Below are 11113 nucleotides of genomic sequence, written 5' to 3'. Positions count from 1 at the left end.
GTGTGTGTGTGTGTGTGTGTGTGTGTGTGTGTGTGTGTGTGTGTGTGTGGATTTTGGAGCATGTAGGTGTGGCTGTGTTTATGTTGGAATGATTTAGATGAAACTCTTGGCTTCTCCTCGTTGCGCTGTATAGATTTAGATGTAAACCAAAGTTGTAAATCAAAAGCTTGTTCATTTATTACCTCCAGGCAATTATCTTCATAGAAAACCTCGAGAAAACCTTCAAGAAGATGGCGAGTCTTATTGCAAACAGTTGTAATGTAAATAAAAAGAGTTATTTCATTCAATGCCATAAAGGCATTATTTACTCTTTATATTTACTTCATAAAATTCACATTTCTTTAAGATTCACATTTGTCTGAAACATATAATCCCCTGTGTTCTTGGTGGTGTAGTGACTCCTCTCTGGCTTAGATAGAGGACCATCATAGCTGGTGAGCTGTGAACACACTAGCAATTAAGTCAGGAAGATCCAAGTGCTATAGCTCAGTCATTTCCTATAAGTAATATCCTATAACTTTCCAGCTCACCGTTCCCTCAATGCAACGTTAACCTTTGACAGCGTGATGTGTTAATTGTTCAACAGTGCAAGTTCACAAGTTCACCAAAGCAAAACTAGATGCAAAAGATTTGCACCGATTTACTTTGCTTCATAAGGGAAGCAACTCCCAGCAATTCCATTTAAACTGTTTGATTTCGCGATGACATTTTGCCATTTTTAAATGAAGGTATTAACTCTTTCCTATACACAGACTCTCTAATGGATCTTTTGGCAAAAGTTCAGAGTTTGATGTTCAAACTCTCTGAACGTTTAACCGAGGTTGCATAGTTTCTAATGATGTCGGTTATGTCAGATAAATATATATATATATATTTTTCCATTTGATGTTCACCACTACTCTAAATCTTCCCAAGGCGCTTCAATGACATCACCTTGATAAATTATATTACTGTTGGATCAAACAACTGTGTGCTGTTTCAACAACTCCTCTTTAATTCACAGCTGATTCCCTAACTATGTTTTGGGTTTTGCTTATCTTTGCTTTGCTTTATAACAAACAGACAAGGTGTTGGCAGCAGACAATCGAATCGTAGGCCAACCGTTCCATCCCTCCAAGTGTGAAGCTTCCAAACACACACACAACATTGGAGCTGTAAAGGCAGGCCCTGCCAGTGTTTATGTTTACATCAAGCATGAAGAAGGAGTCAGATACCGGTGAGTTGTTGTTGTAAAACTCTGGTATTCGCGATTCCAGGCAAGAGACTAAATATGATTTCAGCAATGACCTTGAATTTTCTATTTATTGTTGCGTAACAACCAGTCTAAGGGGAAACGTGGGAGACAGTTCTCTTCAACTCGGTAAAATTTATAAATCAACCAATGCTGTTTTTCTTGTGATACATCGTCTCAAAATTCTGCAGTTGGCATTTGGAAAATTTTGGCAAATGTATTCACAGTGTGAGTTATGAGTTTTATATGTCACAGTTATGGAAAAGGACTGAACTTTAAAGAAAATATCATGATAGTTGGGAGGCATGATTTATTAACTTGACCCCTGGCAATATGCTCAATTGCAGTTATATAATGTAGTAGTGTGAAGTTCAGAAAATAATATGACTCTCTCTCTTTTTATATATATATCAGGTATGTGTTATATAAATATATATATACATATAACACATACCTGATTAATAATATTGGCTCAACACATACATCTTATACTGTACATTCACAGACAAAAACACGTAGCCTATTAGAAGTCAGTTGGCGGTTAAGGGCATTCTCTTGCTATAATTTGGCGTGGGATGTGACAGGCAGGTCTGCTCACGTCTCAGCACACAGCAGAGAATGAAAGTAGCCTGGAGCAAGGATGGATTTTACTCAGTCAGCCTGTGTGTCAGCGGCAGCAGAAAGTTGAGTGGAGAACATAAAGCATGAACAATATTTTTTTACTGTCGTTTAGAACAAGTTCTGAAGTTAAAACTTTCAGTCTGGTTATGTTTGCTCTGTGGAGTAAAATGCTAAGTTGTGTACACCAGGGTCTGACCTGGTGGACGACACTGAGTTGCATTAGCACTATGGGCTGGCTCACGGGGCCTCAGACCATGTCCCACTCCACTTCCTTGCACTGTCAGATTCTGTATGTTTACAAGTCTGTCGTACCTTTCTTTGTGCGGATCTGTCTGTCCTTATGGATCAAGACACCTCCCAGGTCTGATCCTTCTATTCTCTGATGGAGGAATGTATGCCCTGCAATCCCGATAGCAAGGGGACGAGCCGATGCATTCTGACAGCTCTGTCAAGCACAAGAAATGGCTGCTGGCTGTCCCTGATGCTGCTGGGTACCACCACCACCCATACACGCATGTATTCATGTACATACCTATGTGCTAAGTGCAAGCACACAAAGCATAATTATAATTTGAATTCTAGCTTTTTCTTTCTACAAAATTAAGAAAACATATTTCATTAATTCATTTCAATAAATTCTTTCTCTTTTTCTCTCTCTTTTCCTTTCTCTGTCCTTCTCGTTCCTCACACATATGGAAACAAGTCAGTGGGCGGGTTGAGACTGAGTAACAGACAGTTTCATACCAAGCCAAAAGAAAAGATCGCCGAAAGCATGCATCATTGTTTCATATTGATACAGTTTACATGCACCAATTGCATTCTTTCCACAGCATTTTGTGCATGTAGTCCCTTGTAGTGCCTTTTAATTTATGGTTCATGAGAAGATGTCTGAGAAGAGGTAAGGAGTTGCTGTCTCTCCCTCTACCTGTCAAGCAGAGACAAAGTGACACACACACACACACACACACACACACACACACACACACACACACACACACACACACATGAACACAAGCATTACATTTAAGATATCTATTAAAATATCCAAAGGGCACACATTTCAAGAAATGAAATGGGCTGTGCTGCTTTTCATTACATCCACTCAGGAACTGTTTTACAGCTGGGATATGATGCAATGTTACTGCAACTACATAATAGAAAAAGAAGACCCGAAGTTCTCGTGTGCTAAATGCTTACTCGTGGTTGCTATCAGGTGTTCGGAAATGGCAGGTGTACCCTGAATTTATGACTATTTGACTGTTTGGCTGAGAATGAAGGCAGCCTGATCTTGGACTAAGAAAGGTGAGAGGAGAGAGGAAAAACAAGGAGGCAGTTGTGAGGAAATGAAGTGACCCTCCGGGCAGTTATTCCTCAACTTTCCCACCAAACATCTCTTAAGGTGAAATATGCATCAGTGTGGAAATATGACAGATAACAGTGTCGTCTTCTTTACAACTCTGACCTTTTAACTTTCTCTCGCTTGCTGGCTTCGGGAACTTTTGCTGAACTTTGGGAACTTTTATGAACTTTTGCTGAAAATGCAAAATCAATGGTAGAAACAACAAACAATATTGCATTTATATCTTGTGCTTTAAATGAGCATATATATACAATACTGAAAATTATCTATAGATATTTTTTCCTCTATTACTTTTGAGGAAAGATAATGAAACTCCCAATATGGCCATATTAAGGTCAATATATACTTCAGTTTTGTAATATTATATTTATTAAAATAAATGTAGAAAGATTACTAAATTTGCTGAGATCAGTCCAAAATATCCCTGAAGCACCAGATAGCCAATAAAGTGAGAGCAATTCTATTAATCAAAATGTAGTTGTTTCAAGACTTTTCTTGAACTGCACTTCTGTATGTAGCTGTGTTTAAAATATGATTGCAATATAAATTAATAAAATAATAATAAACAAAAAAATGGTAACTGACTGCAGTTACATGTGACTGTAGGGACTGAGATTATTAGTTCTGAGCACAAATCTTTATGTTGAAGGCAGCCTCTCGGAGCCATGACATGCTGTGATTGACAGGTAACCTGCAGGGGTATGCACACAGGTCCAGGTATGCACACGGCTCTTCCCTCCATCTCCATGTGTGAACACCTGATAGCCAGTGACAGGCAAACTGCACTGTCTGAACTTTGTTCTCTGTCTGTGTGTGTGTGTGTGTGTGTGTGTGTGTGTCTGTTTGTGTGTGTAGGTAAACACCAACTGCAACCGCTACAGCAGCAAAAATCTGTCTATATTCAAACCTCTTTACTTTTGCTGTATTTAGGGAAACAGTGTCGGAGCCACTGGGAGTGTCATTCATCGTGGTTTAGCTAATGATTTCTCATCATGGTAGGAATAGCTGTGGGCCTGGTATTCCTGACACCCAGTTACAAGATATTAGCTCTCACACGTCAATCTCCAAAACACACACACACACACACACACACACACACACACACACACACACACACACACACACATACAGTTTTACAGAGGGCGCATTAGCAAAAATGACGTGTATGTATAATTTACTGTTTGCCTCCCTGTGTTGACAGGGTATTTGTATTGACAGATTGATGTCTCCAAGTCTGTTTATATTAAACACACGTGCATGTGCACATAATAACACACACACTACTGCCACCAAGAAGAACAGGAAAAGAGGAAGGATGATGACAGGAATAAAGACAGGTCAAGCCTTGCTCTTTGTGTGTGTACATGTGTGTGAATGAGAAAGACATGATGAGATATATTGCCAATGTATAAGAGAAAAGAATATCCTGTTTGACCCTGCATGACATGCAGTCTCAAGAAAAAAACATCAGACCTAACTCTTGTTTCTTTTCTGCTGCTGAACTTGGTATATTTGAGATTACTGTAAACATTAGCATATGTGTTATGTGGAATTCATCTCATTACAGATGAAATGGCTGTGACAGTACACCACATACAACATCAGTGCAAAAATAAGACCAAGGCACAACAAAAACAAACCATACATTACACAACTCGACAAACAATTACATTTAGGCCATTTTTTTGTGTGTTCAACAACAGCACAGCCTTGTGGAAGAAGCTCCGGTTAAGGCGTTCTGACCTGCCTCCTAGTCACCTGTAGCTTCTGCCGGAGGTGGAGATGCTGAAAAAGATGGTGAGCTTGGTGTAGAGGGTCAGGCCTGTAATCATTGACTCCAGATATTTCTACTGCTTTGGGAATGAGGATAGTGGTGGAATTTTTTCAAAGGAGCTGGGACCTATTGTTGACTAAGCGAGGAGTTGTAGATGAAGACTGGAGCCAGTTGGTCTGAACAGAGGCGGGCTGGGTTTAGATGATCTGGTCTGGGTTTGCTGCTTTGTTTTTTGTATAGCTTATGAAACACCATTGTTGCTGTATTTCTTTTGATTGTGAATGGGGAAAATTGGTGAGAGGTTAGGAATGGCAATGTGTTTGCAGTGAGATACTGAAACAATACAAAGAAACGTTCAACCTGTCTGGTAGTTCGGGGTCTGCATCAGTAGGGGTAGGTGCGCTGTTTTTGTAAGTGGTCAATTCTTGAAGACTTTTTCTATTGTGCCTTGAAGTGGTTTATGACAAATTTGTACTCAATTTTTTTTGCTTTCCTTATTGCAGACCTGAGTTCATATCATGCCTTGTATTTTTCCATGTCCTCACTTTTATATGAGGCGTTTCAATTGGATTACGTGAGATCCGGGGTTTATTGTTGCCATATGATGTCACAGGTTTCATAATGCAGATGTTCTCTCAGAAGTCTATGTCAGAGAATTCGTCCAGGGTTTCACATGACTGACTAAAGTGAAAACTTCTAAGTTCATGATGATCTGACAATGTTTTCAATTCGATTATGATGTTAAAAATGTAGCAACAATGCTTACATGTTGGTTGCTCATCATCCAACAATGCTGTGAGAGAAAATAAGTAAACATGTTTTCTGTTACATAGTTCATGGGTTTCCCCTGCACTCTATGTGCCGTATTAACCTTCTTATCTCTTGTGTCCGTTGTGCTTTTAAGGCTGCAGTTGTCTGACCTCAGGCTAAACCCTTGTACTGTAGCATTATTAAAGCACACACCACACTGGCTAACCTCCAACCACACAAGTTGTTAACTTTTCACATTGTGTGGGCCATTGTGTCAGCGTGGTTTTCCCCGAGTGGTGACTTTGATACCCGGCCAACTTCAGTTAGTTTGAAGCAGAGAACAAAATAATAAATAAATAGCCACTCCTTAGACACACTGACTTTTTCCAAGGTGTAGGCAAATGAGATGACGTGAAGAACACACACCTCTTCATTACTGTAGATGCTCCTCGGCTGTTTGGTCGGTGAATAGATTGAGCCACTTTGATCCCGTCGTTAAGGAGGATGAATAAGAATGAAACAAACTGTGACAGATGACTACACACATCAAGAGACGCCGTTAAATGCTCTTGAACCCAGACATGCCCCAAGAAGAATATAATTACTGTAGCACAGGTAATATAACAGTGATTCATCATTGTCATAATCAAACAGATCACTTGTGTGCTCCTCTCAAGCAGTGGTACGCTGTTAAGATGACACATCAGGGCATGGTGTCAACAGGAGGCACAGCAGTGTGTCCATTTTCTCTCTCTCCGTCTCTCTCACTTGCTCTCTGCGGTTGATGGAGATGATGTGAAAGTAGACAGATGGGGTTGGCAGCAAGACAACAGGCTGTTGTCCTCTGCGTCTGTTACTGGGCTCTCTTTCCTTGCTCCCATGTATCCCATGTGCTCTGTCTCCTCCATCTTCTCATAATAGTCCTGTTCTGTCTTCACACTCTTCTCTCACCAACATTGCTCACCTTCCTTATTTTTTTTACCACTTTTTCCCCCCATTCTATTATCAAAAGGTTTCCCCATAATTCTCTCTATCCCTCCATCTTACCTACGTCCCCCTGTCTCCATTCTTTTACCCAGTGCCATTATGGCCCCATGCTAACGGAGGCCTTCATTAAATGTCAATTATACACCAGAGACCACACAGTGGAAGGAGAGGACACAATGATTTCTGACCCCAAAAGGTCAACATGCTTATAGGCATTCAGCTCTTGTTGAAAAACCGTCTGTCTACTCTGAGGTCGTAGCAGACCCAAATCCAACCATCCAATATGTAAAACAAAAAGTGTCATCTTATGCTGTTTGCGAAATACTTCATTACATTAATATGAAGTATAATTCCCAATGAACACAGGTTGATACAAATAGAAACTTCACAACAGCAAAAGTGGTTGGGGTTTTTTGTGCCAACTCCCCCCAAAGAGATCACAGCGTCTCCATACGTGCACGAGCATGGGAATATTTTGATCACACATCTGTGCAGTCCCTAGCGTGTTGCTGTGCGTGGCTCTCATACCGCAAAAAAGACCAGGCCAGATGGTGAGTGTTGGTAGGGGGGGGGCGCCACATGTTGTGAGTCTCCATTCAGACAAGCTGTGCAGTATGGACATGCCCCCAGCTCTAAATAAACCTGTGGCAGCACCTAGGGTGGAGCCTATGGCACAGACAGCGGTAGATAGGAGGGTGAGACGGAGGATAAAGTGAGTGAAGGGATTTTAGCAGGGAACGCATAACAAGAGCACTGTTTGTCGTTTTGGTTGCACACTGTGCGCTGTCCCATATTTTGTCCTGAGCTCCATGTCGCCCTTTGTATACTTTTGCACACTGTACATAACAGTGCAGCTCTACATTACTGGACTTCCACACCAATGTCTCCATCTTCTGACCCTGTGTGAACCAAATTGTCTGTCATGCATCCAATTACGTGAGATTATTTGCACAATACTTTATGTGTGTGTGAGTCAAAGACACGAGGGAAAAGATGGTGTGCATTTGCAGAAACAGACTGTGAGACAATAAATGTGAAGGGAGCGATAGATGGAGAGCCATCTGGCAATTTTTAGCTGGCCTCAATGAAAGGGGGGTATTCAGAAGGATTCGGTGTGCAACCCCAAATGAGTGCAGGGTATTTCTGAAGGAGTATAAACCCCAGTGAGACTGAAATTCGCTGAATTTTGCCAGAGCAGGCTGTATATAGATAAGAGCACCTCTATCACAGGAAAGATGTACCATTGGGAGGTTTGTGGAGAAACTTCCTGGAGTACATGCAAACCCACCGGCACAGCAGTTTTATCTTTTTCGCTTCTTTCCAGGGATGTACTCCCAGATTACTAATGCATCTCCCTGTCAGCAAGGGCTGAAAATAGGTGAGCACTGACCCATTTAATCAGACTTTTGCTGACCCCTAACTAAGGTGAGAGCAAGCGTTTGGTCAGGAGCTACAGGAACGACTCAGATCATGTGCGCCCTGCGGTCTTTCAGCTGAAGGTAAAGTGAGGTGAAAATTACAGGTAACGGCTGAATGGGGCAGTTTGACTTTGGGATAATCTAATGTTTATACACAGAGGTCATGGTATCCCTTTTGCAACACTTTCCCACCCTCCCTGCTCGTTTCAAGGTAGGATACTCGACTCTAGATCACAGATTGTTTGTCCAGCTAACTGGTTTAGCACTTTCTGAAAGGTGGAAAGAAGTGACAGAGGGTAGATTCTCGTGGGAGACTGATGGTTAAGTTCAGCTAGCTCGCTGACCCACGTCCTCCCTCTCTATCTTTCTCTCTGTGCTTCTATTTGCCCCTTTGTGGCCCCTGGTCACCACCTCTGGTCCTCTGGCCCCTGACATCCACCCCCAGTGTGCTCCTGTCCACCCACTGTGTCCCCTCAAAGAGCCCCGGGGTCAAAGCAGCAGCAGTAAAGGTGAAAATGCATCTCATCCTTGGCCCGTTTGTTCAAGGCTGCCATTATGCTGGGTGGGATCAAGCAACCAAGTTCAGCTCCAAGATAAACCAACCCCCCCTCACTCTCTGCTCTCTCGGTATCCCCAGGGAGATTCACCCCCAGGCGGAGTGTCTTCTCTCTTTCATTGCACCCCATCTCTGGCAGAGGACCTGCTCCCTGTTTATTCTCTTTTCACAACACCCCCTCTTTTGTATCCTCCTTCTTTTTGGTCTTTCGCTATCACGAATGCGCTTGACTCTTTCTCATAACCCTTACCCATTTTTTAGTTCTTCATCCTCCACGTTCCCTCCTCTTTCTCCTTCCTTTTATTTTGGCATGACTCTTTATTCCCATCTCATCTTTTCTGAATCTCTTCTCTGATCTTCTTTCCTCCTTCCATCTTTCTTTCAGTGTGGCCTAGACACCCCGTAGTCTGGAAACTGGCCCATCCCAGCCCTGCCCCTGAGGCCCTCCGCACAGCCCCGTGGGTAATGGGCATTGTGTATTCCCACTGATCCCTGACGGGGCCATATTGTGCCTCGGCGGGATGTCAGAAGCACAAAGCCAACCGGCCTGCCACATTGTCTCACACTCCAAATGAAGAAGTTCCTCCTCTGGCTCCCAACACAGCCTTGAAATGTCAGCAGAGAGGGAGGAGGTGTAGGGTGGAGGTGGTGGTGGTGTGTGATGCTCATTAATGCACCAACACTCCACTCATTTGGATCTAAATCTCACAGCAACTCCAAGAGACACACACACTCGTGGGTGCTTACTCTCATTCTTACAAGGATTTCTTGCATGGAGATGAGCGCACGCACACACACACACACACACACACACACAAAAAGTCTAGATTTATAATTACGAGCTGTTTTGCTTTGTAAATGTTCTTGTTTCCACCAGCTATCAAAGCAACACACATTTCAAAGCCAGTAGTTACTTGGAACAGGTTAATACAATACAGCATTATCTTTTCATCCCCAAAGGCTTTTCTTTGAACTTGAACACAAGTTCACTGGCAATCTATCTGCTCTGTGATGTCACACCGTGACTGTCAAAGGTATGATTCAGATGCTGCCGATGTGCAGCTAGATAAATAAAGATAAGGGGCTTCACAGGCAGGTCTTTACCTTCACAGCTATCACAAAGCTGGAGTGATTGGGAAGAGACGTGCCGTTCGGACCTCCCTGTCAGCCCATGTCCGTCTAATAGAAGTCAATATTAACTGTCTGGAGATTAACTTCAAAACGGCCCCAGCTCCTAATTTCCTTTTGTTGTTTTTTTTTTTTTTTTTTTACATCTGACCTTGAATTGATTAATTTAAAATGTAAAAGTGTGACATAAATATTGCTTCGCTCATGGACTTTATGGTGAGCGATATTGCTTTTGATCACTAAAGGGCTGGTGATTAGACGTTACCGTCATTGTTTCTCTTTCTGGTTATCTAGTAGTTTTAGTACCTTAACCAGGAGCGGTACATCCCAAAACTTCCATATGAGTAGTTTTGAAAGGTGAACAGAACAGACTATTACCATTTAGTCATGAGGACTTGTTGGGTTATTCATAAGAGGGATGCTGATTTGCAGGGTATCAAGATCATTTAAAGGGTCAATTCACCCAAATAAAAAAGAATCATAATCTCCACCTGCTCCATGCAGTTTTAGTTCAATCAGAAATGTCAGAGGCGGTCCCAGATGACCAAAACAAACAAACATACTACTTGCATGGCCTAATTCTGCCAAAGGTAAATGATGTGATTTTTGTAACTTCCCTATATTTTGCTATATTTTTCTCAGACAAATATGGTTCAATACGGTTGTTTTAAATGCCATGCATTATTAGAGGATGATAATGAACCTGTGAATGAAGCTTCATTTGGTTTACTTATCTAAGTGCATAAAAAGCAAATCAGCCACTTAATCAAATGATCCCTGCCTGTTTACAATGCACTCTGCTCTGCACAGGAATGTTGATCTCACTCAAACATACCTTCACTGTTACTGCCATCACATTCCTCCAACAATTACATTTGTCAGTTAACAAGGATGGTATTTGTGTAACACTTACGTTTGTCGACGTGTGCATACGTTCCTTGCGTAAGTTTACCAAAGCCTTACAGAAATCCAAGTAGTAGTTGAATGAACCAAAGGTACATGTGTGTTTTTATTTACGTTGCACTTCCTCAACAAACCCGCTTCCACCGGAGTGTTTCAAGAAGCTTAATGAAGTGGTGTTTGAGAGTATAAATGTGTGTATTTGCCTGCCAGCTGGAGCAGCCAGGTCAACAGGACGTCTGAGGCTATTGCCTGCAGGTTGAGCAAACTGCCCGTGTGAGTAGTTGACACTGAGCACAGTTCGATTGGCTGTGGCTATAATACGAACATGGCCGGGGCTCAAGGGGCTTGGCTTGGGGTCGAACCCTGCTCTGCTCAGTTGTTCAGA

Source organism: Anarrhichthys ocellatus, unplaced genomic scaffold (genome assembly GCF_004355925.1).
Source record: "Anarrhichthys ocellatus isolate YVR2014 unplaced genomic scaffold, GSC_Weel_1.0 scaffold2, whole genome shotgun sequence".
Lineage (NCBI taxonomy): Eukaryota > Metazoa > Chordata > Actinopteri > Perciformes > Anarhichadidae > Anarrhichthys > Anarrhichthys ocellatus.
This window is presented reverse-complemented; position numbering follows the sequence as displayed.